Consider the following 11,748-nt stretch of genomic DNA (forward strand, 5'->3'; position numbering starts at 1 on the left):
AAGGAGCTTGGTGGTTCCTTTCTGTGGAAGCTGTTGCTTCCTCAAGAGACGGAACAGCAGATGCTAGTTCCCCCCTCAAGGGAAGAACACGTCAAGTGGGAACAGCTACTTATAATTCCCTGCACTTAAATAATGAAGCGTGAACAATTCAGCAAGACAAGTGCAGACAGATATTAGTATGGTGTGAAATCTAGAGAAGAAGCTGTAGCCTAGGAAAAGAAAATGAATATGTAAAGCTTGTACTAAAAGGGTGCTGGAAAGCAAGAATTTATTCCAGAGGTGTCCAGGAGGGAATAATGATCGCTCAGAATCCCTGCTCCACCAGGTGAATTCATTGTATAAAGGACAGGCTATTTCCTTGTTCTGAGCAGAAGGTTCTAGAAAAAGCTGGTGCTGGTAAAAGCAAAAGTCTCTGGAGGAGTGTAAGACAAGGGCAAGCATTCAGTTATACTTTTAATATTAGATTGTATTAGAAATTATAATTGCTTGTATATGCGCATGTGAGACGGAAGGAAACTGATGACATCAGGACACTGAAGAGAGATCTGTTATACGTTCCCCTGCTAATATGTACGATGAAATGTTCTGTTGCAGGGTATCGTAAACAGAGGGTTACTTGCTGAAAGTTGCAGAGTAATACAAATCTCTTGTACTAATAGATTTTATCAAGAAAGCACAGCAGCACTGGAGAGTTTTAAGTGTGAACTTGCAGTCATCCGCTGGCAGAGGAGTTGTGTAGGTGGATAAAATTGATTTGAAAGGGAATGAAGAGGTTTGACTTCTGAATTGGTACTTTTTAACGATGATAAAATAGAGAACATGTAGGTCATGTTGGAGAAGAAAGTAAGTCTTCATCCTTATCTTTTTATTAGGCACATTTTTTTAAATGTTTTCTTTGGTTGCCTCTAGCCTTTCTACTATTTTAAATCTTTGTATATTAAATTTTTATTGATACCAAAATGTTAAGAGATGTAATAATACTGATATATCAAGTGATATAACATTTAAAAAGACAGAAATATTTTCAGTGGCCATTTGAAAACAAGGCTTGATGTGTTATGTTACTACAAAATTAAATATATGCAGCTGAACTCTGACCACTTGTGTCTGTAATATATGAAAGTGGTTTCTTCAATCTGTGTCTCCATAATGACATTTGAATTCCAACTTTGGTGCGTAATTTTAGCATCGTACTTTATGTTTCATTTTCATCAGTGTATGTTTTTGCAGCTAGGTGGCTTAGGCTTTGAGCGGATTCTTCTTTTAATTAAAAACGCTTTTGCTTTACCTCTGTATAAACTCACCAAAGCCAATCCTTCATACCAAAGTTCATGTTTTATTGACCAGACAGTGTTTTGTCTTTGCAATTAACTTCTACAAGGATACAGTGCTGTAGAAACTATTAAAGAACGATATTGATGTTACTGTAGTATTTTACCAGAATAGTTATTTAAAGTGTACAGTTGGTTACTTACATTTTCATGTCTGTGGTGTCAGCCTGTTCCACTGCTCTGCACCTGCACTGTCTCTGCCTTGTGTCCCTTCCTCTTGCAGCCCTGTCCCTTCCTCCGGAGCTGTGGTGGTGCCACGTCGCTGTAGCCCCACTGCCGCTTGCATTAGTCACCGCCATAGGATCCACTTCCCCAGAGACAGATCCTGGTCCCTGCACCTAACCAGATCAGCAAGGTAAGGAGCAGGAAAGGCCCCTGCCATCACCAAAGACAACTTGAAACTCTTCCAAGCCTTGGCCAAAAGGTTCAATAATTCTACAGTTCCTTATGGTAAGACACTTTTTTTCTGGTACTGTTGTCATGAATATTTTAAAATGGCATCAGCCGTTAATTACGGTCACAACTTTTAATTCTGTATTTCTGTTTCAAATTTTCCCCAGTTCAATCAGAACCAAAAGTTAATGCCCGTTGGCTAATTTCCAGTGCATGCCTCCACAGAACAACTGTTGCCTTTAACTGGTGGAGAGATCAAGGCTTGAATTGACAAAAGACATCTGTATCTTGGAAAACAAATTAATGTTTATGTTTTAATTTATAAGTTCCTGGCTCTTTTATGGTTCCTGTTTTTCAAGTAATGTCTCTTTGGATCCCTGGCTGATGGAGAGTCAAAATGGAAAAGGCCCATGAGAGTATTATCACAATACAACATCTGGTCTGCATTGGAAAAAGCTGAGACAGATACTCAACATCTCTGAGACTGAGAGCCAGCTACGAGGCACTTTAAAAGTCAGCCTGTGAAAAATCGTGCAGGTTGTGGCCACCTGGGCCAATCTAGTGTTGTTTTGGGAAGAGCTACTCTGCTTCCTAGCGTCTGAATTTTAATCTCTCTTCAGCTTGGAGATGTGAGAGCTGGGAGTGGTATGAAAGGTGTTTGCTTTTCATAATGTTAATCTGAATCCCAGCATTGTCCTGATTATATTGTGGGTTTTTGCCAGTCTCCCAATTTGAGCATGTTAGCTGAAGAGTCGAAAGGCTTTCCCAGGACATTTGGCATAGCTTTATAGGAAAAAGGATGGAAAGGACTTTGTGTATTTTTGGAAGAGTGTTTTGCATCCTGCTTTAAACTATTCCAGAAGGTAAAAGGCAATTAGCTAGGCTTGTGTACTCGTACGTCACTAATGGCAAGGAGTTTTGATTTACCTAATTATTTCTGTTTTCTGCAGTCACAGACTATGAGAAATGCAAAGAAATGATGGACCAACCTGGGCAGTAAGGGTGCCGATGGATTCAGAGGGAAAAAACTCCTTCCACCACATGAAACTTTGGTCCTTTAAGTCATCATAGCTCATGCAGAACAGAAACAATTTGACATGTATAACAAGAAACACTGCAAATTGTTTGCCAAACACAGACATATACTGCAGATGGAGGAACTGATGAAAATTGTTTATAAATGAGGAACTAAGTGTAGATTTTTCAAGAACAAGGTTACTCTCTTCCTTGCCAAGACAAACAAATCTGGTAGAACATCTCACTGCTTTAGGTTGCCTGAGGACCCACTGAAAAGTCTATGGATCTTTCTCCGCAGAAAATTTGTGTATTGTCAATAAAGTAGTGTATTGTCCACAGCAGCAGCTGCAGAGGAAGTGAAAGGTTCTCAGGCATACATGAGGGAGAACTGGATTTTTGGCTCCTGAAACAGTATGGAGCGCTTTTGAAATCTTTGGAAGTTTATGAGCTGGCTGTTACTGTTACAAAAGGTTATCTGTGAGTTAAGCATAATGGTAATTAATCTGCTATCTTTAGATCTCAACACTAACAGCATGATGACATTGAGAATTCCTGTTCTTTAGAATCGCAGTTTTCCAAGATGCCTTCATTCCTACAAAGGTACCCAGATTTGCACTGTTAGGCGTTTTCAGTGTTACCTTTAGAAATGTGTGCACAGATGTTTTTACAAGGCTGTATATAGTCCTCCCAAACAACTGTTTTCAATGGGCCAGTTATTTAGGAAAAATATGTAACAAGAGCATAAATACAATCCCTGATACATACAACATGTATTAGCAGAATAATATAGTTTGTATTTCCCTGATATGTGGCAGGCCCTGGAAATACAAAACTATTCATGACCATAAAAATCTGTTGTATCTGTAAACATACATATTGGAAAAGAGGGCCAGCAGCATCCTGGGCTGCCTTAGGAAAAGCTTTGCCAGGAGGTCAAAGGAGGTGATTATTCTCCTTTACTCAGCACTGGTGAGACTACAGTGGGAGTACTGTGCCCAGTTCTGGGCTCCACGCAACAAGAAGGACATGGACATACCGGAGTGAATGCAGGGAAAGGCCATGAAGATGATGAAGAGACTGGAGCATCTGTCATATGGTTGCCCAAAGAGGTTGTGGAGTTCACATCACTGAAGATACTCAGAACCTAACTGGCCAAGCTCCTGAGTAGCCTGCTCTGGGTGATTCTGCTTGGAGCTGGGGGTTGGAGTGGATAAACTCCAGAGATGCTTCCAACCTCAGTGACGCTGTGAAGATTTGAAGCAGCTTGCTTATGTCTCGTCAGCGTTTTAGCTGGAACTTGGCTGTATAGGAATCCTAAAGAAAGCAAAGGCTGTGACCCTAGAAATATGTCCAGATGGCTGGGGCCCAGAAAAGACATAATGGTAGCTGAAAAGTATTTTGAATGTCTCATCAGAGTGATATTTGACTTAAAAATACAAATATAGAAGTGACTTGGGTCTTGCTATCAGTGACGCTGAATACCCATAATGATCTCTCACTTTAGCTGGACTGCAGATGGTAACAACCTCTCCCTATCTGAACACCTGTTTTAGTTTAATCTTGCTCTGGAAATTCTTACCATACACTTTACTCTAGAGACGAATATTTGGTGCTTTATGATGCAGAATTTATTTGTTGGTTTGTTACATGCTTTTTTTCCTTAGTAGTACTGATACTAACAAATTGCAGTGTATTTTGACATATTACTTCAGTAACAGGCAGATGCTATGTCTGAAGGAGTTAAGAATACCATAATTTGAGCAAGGTAAAATCAAAATATGTAATTACATTGCATATTCTATCACGCTTAGTTTGTAACTATTCTTACAGCACCTTCAGAATAAGAACAATGATGAAGTTCAAAAATGGCTTTCATATTTTAATAGACACAAGATTTATACAGAAAGGCAAAGATAATGTGTTTTTTTAGATAGATGAATAGTGATAGGAAGATTTACCTGTGATTTTTCATCATGAAAATGCCAAGGAATTAGCTTGCAGTGTTGAGAATTCCCAGATCCTCCTTCTTTTGAAAACTCTGTTTTTCATATTACCTCTAAGAAAAAAGGAAAGCACTCTAGAAAACAAGAAATTGAGGAATGTGGCACAAGGAATTAGGAAATAAATATAAAGCATTTGATTTGATTTTTTTGCACTTCAGCAAATGAAACAGTAAGTAAATAACCTGTTTCTTTGTTATCAATATATCAAGTCACATTGAGTCTGGCAGACCAAGACATAAATGTATAAATAACAGCTGTGATAATTATTAGAACACGTCAGATTTTGCTATGGATGAACCCATCCTGAAACCACAAAATTGAGTCTTCAGACATAAATAACATATGAAGGTCAAATACACTTAGTCATAAGTTTCCATCTTCTGCCGCCACTTTTCCCTGACTTAATGCTTTTGCAAGCGTATCTCCTGTAATTGCAGTAGTCTCTGCGTGGGATGGGTTTTTTGCTGGGGTGAGTATTGCTTTAAATGGACACCTCTAGCAGCAGTTCCTACGTCTACTGTTTTCCTTTTATAAATTTGTAGCCTATTATATCTATCCAAGCCTGGCATAGCTCCAAGTCACCCATTTCTCAGTAATGCAGGAAATTAAATCTAATATCTAATAAGCATAGAGGCTTATGCAACCTTCGTTCACTGAAAAAAAGTATTAAATAACTTAATAATATTACCTTGTCTTTTGATAGCTGGAGAGTTGTACACTTGTTTTTCTGTAGACCAAACAGGTTCTGCATTTGGACTAGAGGAAACGGGGTTTATCCCTCCCTTTCTGCAGACTTTCTGAATGTCACCTCAATATTCTTCTCTTGTTGAAGGATGCCCTGAAGTTTTCATGTCTAAGGCTTGGTGGCCTTCTCCACTTCTCCCTGTGGTAGGAATCCCCTTTGTTCCCTGAGGCAAGGGCTGTGTACCCTGTAGTCTTACCCCGGGGGTGCTGGCTGCTTTCTCACTCATTCTCTCCCTCCCGGGATTTTCTCCAGCCTGACGAGATTTCTGCCTGTTCCTTCCTATTTCTATTAATGCCCACTGCGGTTCTGTGTTGGTGGGTACAGCATTTAAAAATGCAGAAATCTGACTTTAAGCCATACAGATTAGCACCATAATTTCAGGGCTTTGTATCCTGCATGTATCAGTTTAAGAAGTGAATTTATACTGAATAATTTTAAACTGTTATATCCCTCTGAAGCTGTTTCTGTCTAGCTTCAGTAATGCGTAAAGTGACAGGTCACGGATGCTGTGGAAATTGGTTTTGCAGTTGATATGCTAATTGAGCAAGAAATCAGTTCTTGCAGAAACGCAAAGAAAATTATTTTAATATAGTGCCATGCTACTCCATTGCCTTTCAGGAAAGAGAATTAAAACATTCAAGGGAGTTCCACGTCTCTGGAGAAAATAGCATTATGGAAATACAAGATTATTTTTACCACACAGCTTATTAGCTTCCTCTCTGAAGGCAAAGCAACTGAATGTGATGGACACAAAATAACATTTTCAGCCGCTCAAGAAGATGAGAAGTAAGATATTTTTATAAACTGGATTCAATATAAAAATAGACTTGGCACAGTCTCTTCTGTGTCACTCACCCCAGGTTTACAGTAACTGGCTGCTGCAATTTTCTGGATGAAAACCTGCATGCAGATACATCCAGGGCCATTAATAAGCCTGCACTACTGCAGCTGTTTGCCGTGGGGAACAGAATTACATTGATGGTGCCTAAGGAGAAGGAGAATCTCTGCACTCAGTATGAATGAGGGGTAGCAAATGCCTTGTTTTTTTCAGAAATAATTAAGTTAAATTGAAAGTAATTTTGATAGTCAATCTCTAAGAATAATCACTAAGAATTTAGAAGCCTTGTATTTTTTCCAGACAGTGCACTTATATTAGGGACTTACTGAGCACAGAAAGTAAAATAACTGTAATATTTACTGTATGAAGATATTAAAGGAAAACAATTTTACCACCATAAACTGCTTCATCTTCTTGAGATGAAGAAGAATAAACAAAATTTTGTTTATTGAAGAATAAACAAAATAAACTTGAGTTTCTAAGAAACAATTCTCAAAAGATCTGTCTTGTAAAAATTGTATTGTCATTGTCATATTTTAAAGGATACTTCAATTTTATGAGATATTAAAGGAAAAAGATTACATTTTACTCTATGTTCTTTCATAAAACAGGTGCAATGCTGCTATTCCCAAAGGAAAGACACCAGTTCCAACAAGAGTAGTGTCTGTTCTAGAATGAAGGATAAATGGTTCAAAATATCTACATAAACAAGAAAGTCAAAAAGCTTAGTGTGAAAATAACGTTATTGTATTGTAACAACATCCACTGTTTTCAGACTGTTCTGTTTCAGATGGCCTAGGAGCACAAACAGGTATGACAGCATATGATTCTATGTCATTAATGGAAGTGTTTCCTTTGAAAAGTACATTGTTATTTTCTGCTCAAACTTTCTTTGATTAATTCCTAAGTTCTTTTGGCCCAGCCATCTCTGTCCGTGTTTAGCTATGTTAGCTAAAGGTGGTTTTCCAGTATTCTCTAATACAGACTTTATACCGAACAATATATTTAATTGCATTACATCACATTTTAATAAACTCACTTTCTAAAAATCTGTATTGATGTATATTCTGATCTTTCCTGATAATCTGTTTCAGGGTGACATTATTGTGGAATGGACTACCTCGGAGGTTGCTTTAGCTATTTCAAGTCCATTCCTGTAATCCACTCCAGTCTTCATTTTTCAACTGGGAACTTCTCCAACAGTGAACATTATTATAAAAAGTGGTTATTTAACAAAGAGTAAATTTTACTCTGAATTTCATTGTTATCTAGGTTTCTTTCTTGATGCAATACCTGTAAATCGGATCGTTTTAAGCTAACGGATCCTTCAGAGGCCGTGCCAATGCCTTAGCTGTACTCGTCATCACTCTTCTTCCAAGACACTGCAGCAATGGGTGGCAGCAATGATTGTCTACCTCCTTTGCTAAGGATACATAACTGTAAGAATAGAGAAGGATGTGGGTTGTAGAATCCATGTGAGTAACATGTCACCAAAACCTAGTAAGCCACAGCTCCTGGATGAGACCCGCAAACTCCACGGCAGATGAGTTTGCTGCCCTGGCTGATGGTGTATATCATTTGAGCTAGTCTGAGATTTCGTGCGTGGCTTCTCCCCAGAGTGGTTCAGGTTTCTCAAGTGCTAGAGCACTTCTGCTAAGAGTTAACCTTAGATGCTAAGCAAGCATCCCCGTAGAAGTTTGTTAGCTACGTGTATTTAGTAATTTTGTTCCATTTAGTGAACTCTGATGTTTGCTGTAACATTCCATTTCAGTTAGAAACATCATGAGGGCAGTGGGCAGTTGTGGAGCAGCTTCTGAGGCTGCCAGCCAAAAACTTGTTTTACTGGTTATTTGATGGTTAATTGGGAAGAGTTTGTGAATGTGCAAAAATCCGGAAGAGGTGAGAAGAAAGAAACTTGTGCAAACTTCATTTGAAAAGAGATACTGTCTAACCAAGAAAAAAAAAATCAACTGAGACAGCTACTGAAGTTTTCTCAGCTGAATGCAGCAGAGTTTCCGTGGCTTGCTTGAATAGTTAGATATTTTTCAAAGAGTTAAACTAGAAATGGAAATGCTCCAGTGGGTGAACTTTCATATACTACTACGGAGAGTTTGGGGAGGGACTGTGGTATGGTCAGTATTAGTCGAAGAGCCTGCAGTGTTTGGGCTGCAGAGGTCCATATTTGAAGAAGAGACATGACATGAGGGGTCTGTGCCCCAGTACTGTGGGAGAGACACGCAAGCTGTTCATCCCCAGCAGGGTTTAGGCATGCAACATCCCCAGGCAGAGTTCAGCACAGTCCGTTGACAGTTCAAGAGGGGAGGAACTTGGTGCAAGTCTTTGTCTTCTCCTCCACCTTCACTTTATGCTAGTGTAAATAACAAGTTGTATGCCGTTACTTTTTGAAGAGATAGAAATAGAAAATACAATTCAATGTTTAATATTACGTTTCCCAGGCTTACTCAGATAGGCACACGTGGGATAGACATACGCTGCACGCAACTTGGAGGTCTCCTTCTGTTTAAAATTCTGGCTCCTCTGTGCTTTACTGGTTTGCCCATATAGCAGATAGAGTACTCATAACAGTAACACCCTGTTCTCTCAGCTGTGAAAGGTTGTTCTGATAATCTAATGGCCAACAGAGTGGAATTAAAATTTATTTTTTGTTTTGGTTTGGTTTTCAGCAAGCATTTAAAAGATCCACCAGTTCATCTCTTTCAGAGATTATTTTTCTTGTGGCTTAGCTTGGACACTAATCTCACCGTTGACTCTACATTTATGGAGCAGGACCTAAGGTTTTCTCCGTGTGTTCAGTATTATGGTTCTGATTTTGCAAGTCTTGTTGCTTGGGATACTTGCACAAGTCGTGCCTGTTTGCACAGCAGCAACAGAACTGGGGTTCAGATGCTGCTAGTTAATCAGTCAAGGAGGAACAAAAATAGTTTTGAAGGCTACCACTCTTCTTGGCTGACGCTCAGAAGAGTTGGTAAAAACTGCAAAGACAACTGAGGACACTGATGGCAGTATTTATTATACATTTTATTTCATAAGTGGATTTTTAGGAATCAATTTTTTAATTTACTTATATTACTCTGCTTTAGCAAATCGTGTGTGAACACAGTTGTTTTTCCCAAATGCCTGATCTGTTTTAGTTGCTTTTGTTGCCACTAGTCAACTTTTCGTTCCATGTAGTAATGTCCACAAGGTGGTGCCACAGCTAAAAAGTTAGCAATAAATAAATGTAATTTGATAATTCTACCAGCTTTTTAGAACTGGCTAAAGTATCTGCATCGTTAAAGAATTAATAATTATTTTATAAACATAATATCATCTGCATTTCTAATGAAATCACAGGTTTGCAAGCCTTTTTTTTAATTACTCGTGTAAGCAGAGCTGGGTCTGTCTGCCGTCTGAGCGGGAGCTACGCCCACAGGGCTGTGACAGTCCAAAATCGTGTCCAGAAATGAAGAGACAGCTCAGGGTTAAGTAGACAGACTGACGAGGAATGAAGAATTGGATCCGCAGAGACTAACACCAGGAGAGCTGTGTATGTCCTAGCCAGGTTACCTGTGTGAACGCCGTGCCCCATGGATGTGTCCTCTCATGGAGACATTGGGGAGATGTGTGTCTAGGTTGCTTCAGGAGTACTGCAAGAGTCAGCCTGGATCCGGACAAGCAGAGCAGTTCATCCTCAGCTTCAGCTAAGTCAGCTTCCACGCAGTCACCCTAGTGTGGCTACAGCACGTCGTAGCCTGATTTTCAGAGTTTTTTTTACAGACGGGGGTAGCCAGGCTCCCCATTACCCTGACATATGATAATGTACAGCTAATTCCAAGGGGGTGTGAAGTGCTTACAGAGGGACCTGGTATGAGAGCAGCTGGATTGGTATATACAGGTAGAATTTAGTAGTTTTTTTCTTCAATCATGGTTAAAAAGGCAGCCACCCCAAACTGTGTTTAGTACAGGTGATCAAATTTCTGAGCATCTTTCTACACAAGATCAGACTAGGGAAAATAAAAGGCAGTAACAGGGAATGTGAAATGACTACGTGAACTAACCACCCAGTACAGAAAAGACAAAGTTTAATGAGTTCTTTATGTGGGTCAGTTTATGTGTTCGGCTATTCAGCTACCCTTGGCCATGTGGCCATGGTTGCTTCTTGCACCCCTGCCTGGCTCCCCTCAATGACCATTGCAGTGCAGGTATGCACGCTAACATGATAAATATTCTCTATGAGCTTCTGCAATGGATGGCTTAAGTCTGAGTCATTTATTCATCATATTATTTTATATCAAAGGCAGCAAGAAAAAAGGGTAATTTTAAAATACCTTTCAAACAAGCACTGCATTGATTGCCACTTCCTGACAGAATCTCTTTTTGGTATGGTAGACCTGTATCAGAAAGAGAAAGATAACAGGTTTGGCATAATATATTTAATTGCTATATTATTATGATTTTTAAATATACTAGAATTCTGATGGCTTGTAAGACTCGGTGGACATTATATGCACCCATGAATGACGGTCTGTCTCCCAGCTATCAACCAGAATGAGAGTTACAGGTTTAGTAAGCCCAGTTCTAAAAGTTGTCAAATGACACAACAGCCACCTCTTTTTTTTTTTAAGATCATATTTTTTAAATTGTATTTTAAAGTGGTTTTCATTATTTTAAAACTCTGTATTGGTTTTAACATCAGTTTGGAAAAGTCAGAATTGGGGAACTGGCTAAAAGTACAAAGTCACTGAACAGGTCGACTGGATTTCATTTCTGCGTCAGGCAGCGCAGTTGTTTTGGACTAACTGAACCATGACAGTGACATTTGGTCAGAGTATTCTGCAAGATTGTTCTGAGTGTATGACAGCAATGTGTGTTGCAATTAAAATTACATATTTCTAGTTTGGATTGGCTTTTTCTCTGACTTAATGTATATGTTTCAGATATTTTACATAGAGAAGAAAGGATGCTTTATTCTAAAGGTAGTGGCAGAGCATCTGAGATCATACATTTAAGTCTCCACTGTATGTAAAACTCAGGTATGCATTATTTTAGTAATTTAACAACCAAATTGAAATGCTGAACGTTTACCCTTGCAATGTTTGCAATGATTTTGCATTCTTGTTGGAAATCCCATAAGTATTTTTAAAACATCAGAACTGTTTTTCCTCTAAGTCTGGTTTTGTGGTTTCCCATTTAGGCAATCATGAATAAAACATGCTTTAGCTCTATACCTAAATTGATACTTAGATACCATTAAATGCTAGAAAGATAGAACTTCCAGTATTCTAAGTTAGGAGTCAGTCTGAGCACGGCCCAGAAATCATCCTGCAGATGCACAGTGTTAACCGGAAACAATTTAGAATGGCAGTGGTATCCTGCAGGATGTGTGCAACTCATTCAGCTATGTGTTGATTTATGCAGGAC

General features: G+C 39.0%; 1 protein-coding gene across 1 annotated transcript in view; it reads left to right on the plus strand.

Annotated features, from left to right (window-relative positions):
* Window positions 1-11,748, plus strand: part of TTC39A (tetratricopeptide repeat domain 39A) — a 210,724-nt gene that overhangs the window by 102,033 nt on the left and 96,943 nt on the right. The gene's annotated exons all lie outside the window — the stretch shown is intronic.

This window comes from Opisthocomus hoazin, chromosome 6, assembly GCF_030867145.1.
Source record: "Opisthocomus hoazin isolate bOpiHoa1 chromosome 6, bOpiHoa1.hap1, whole genome shotgun sequence".
NCBI classification, from domain to species: Eukaryota; Metazoa; Chordata; class Aves; order Opisthocomiformes; family Opisthocomidae; genus Opisthocomus; species Opisthocomus hoazin.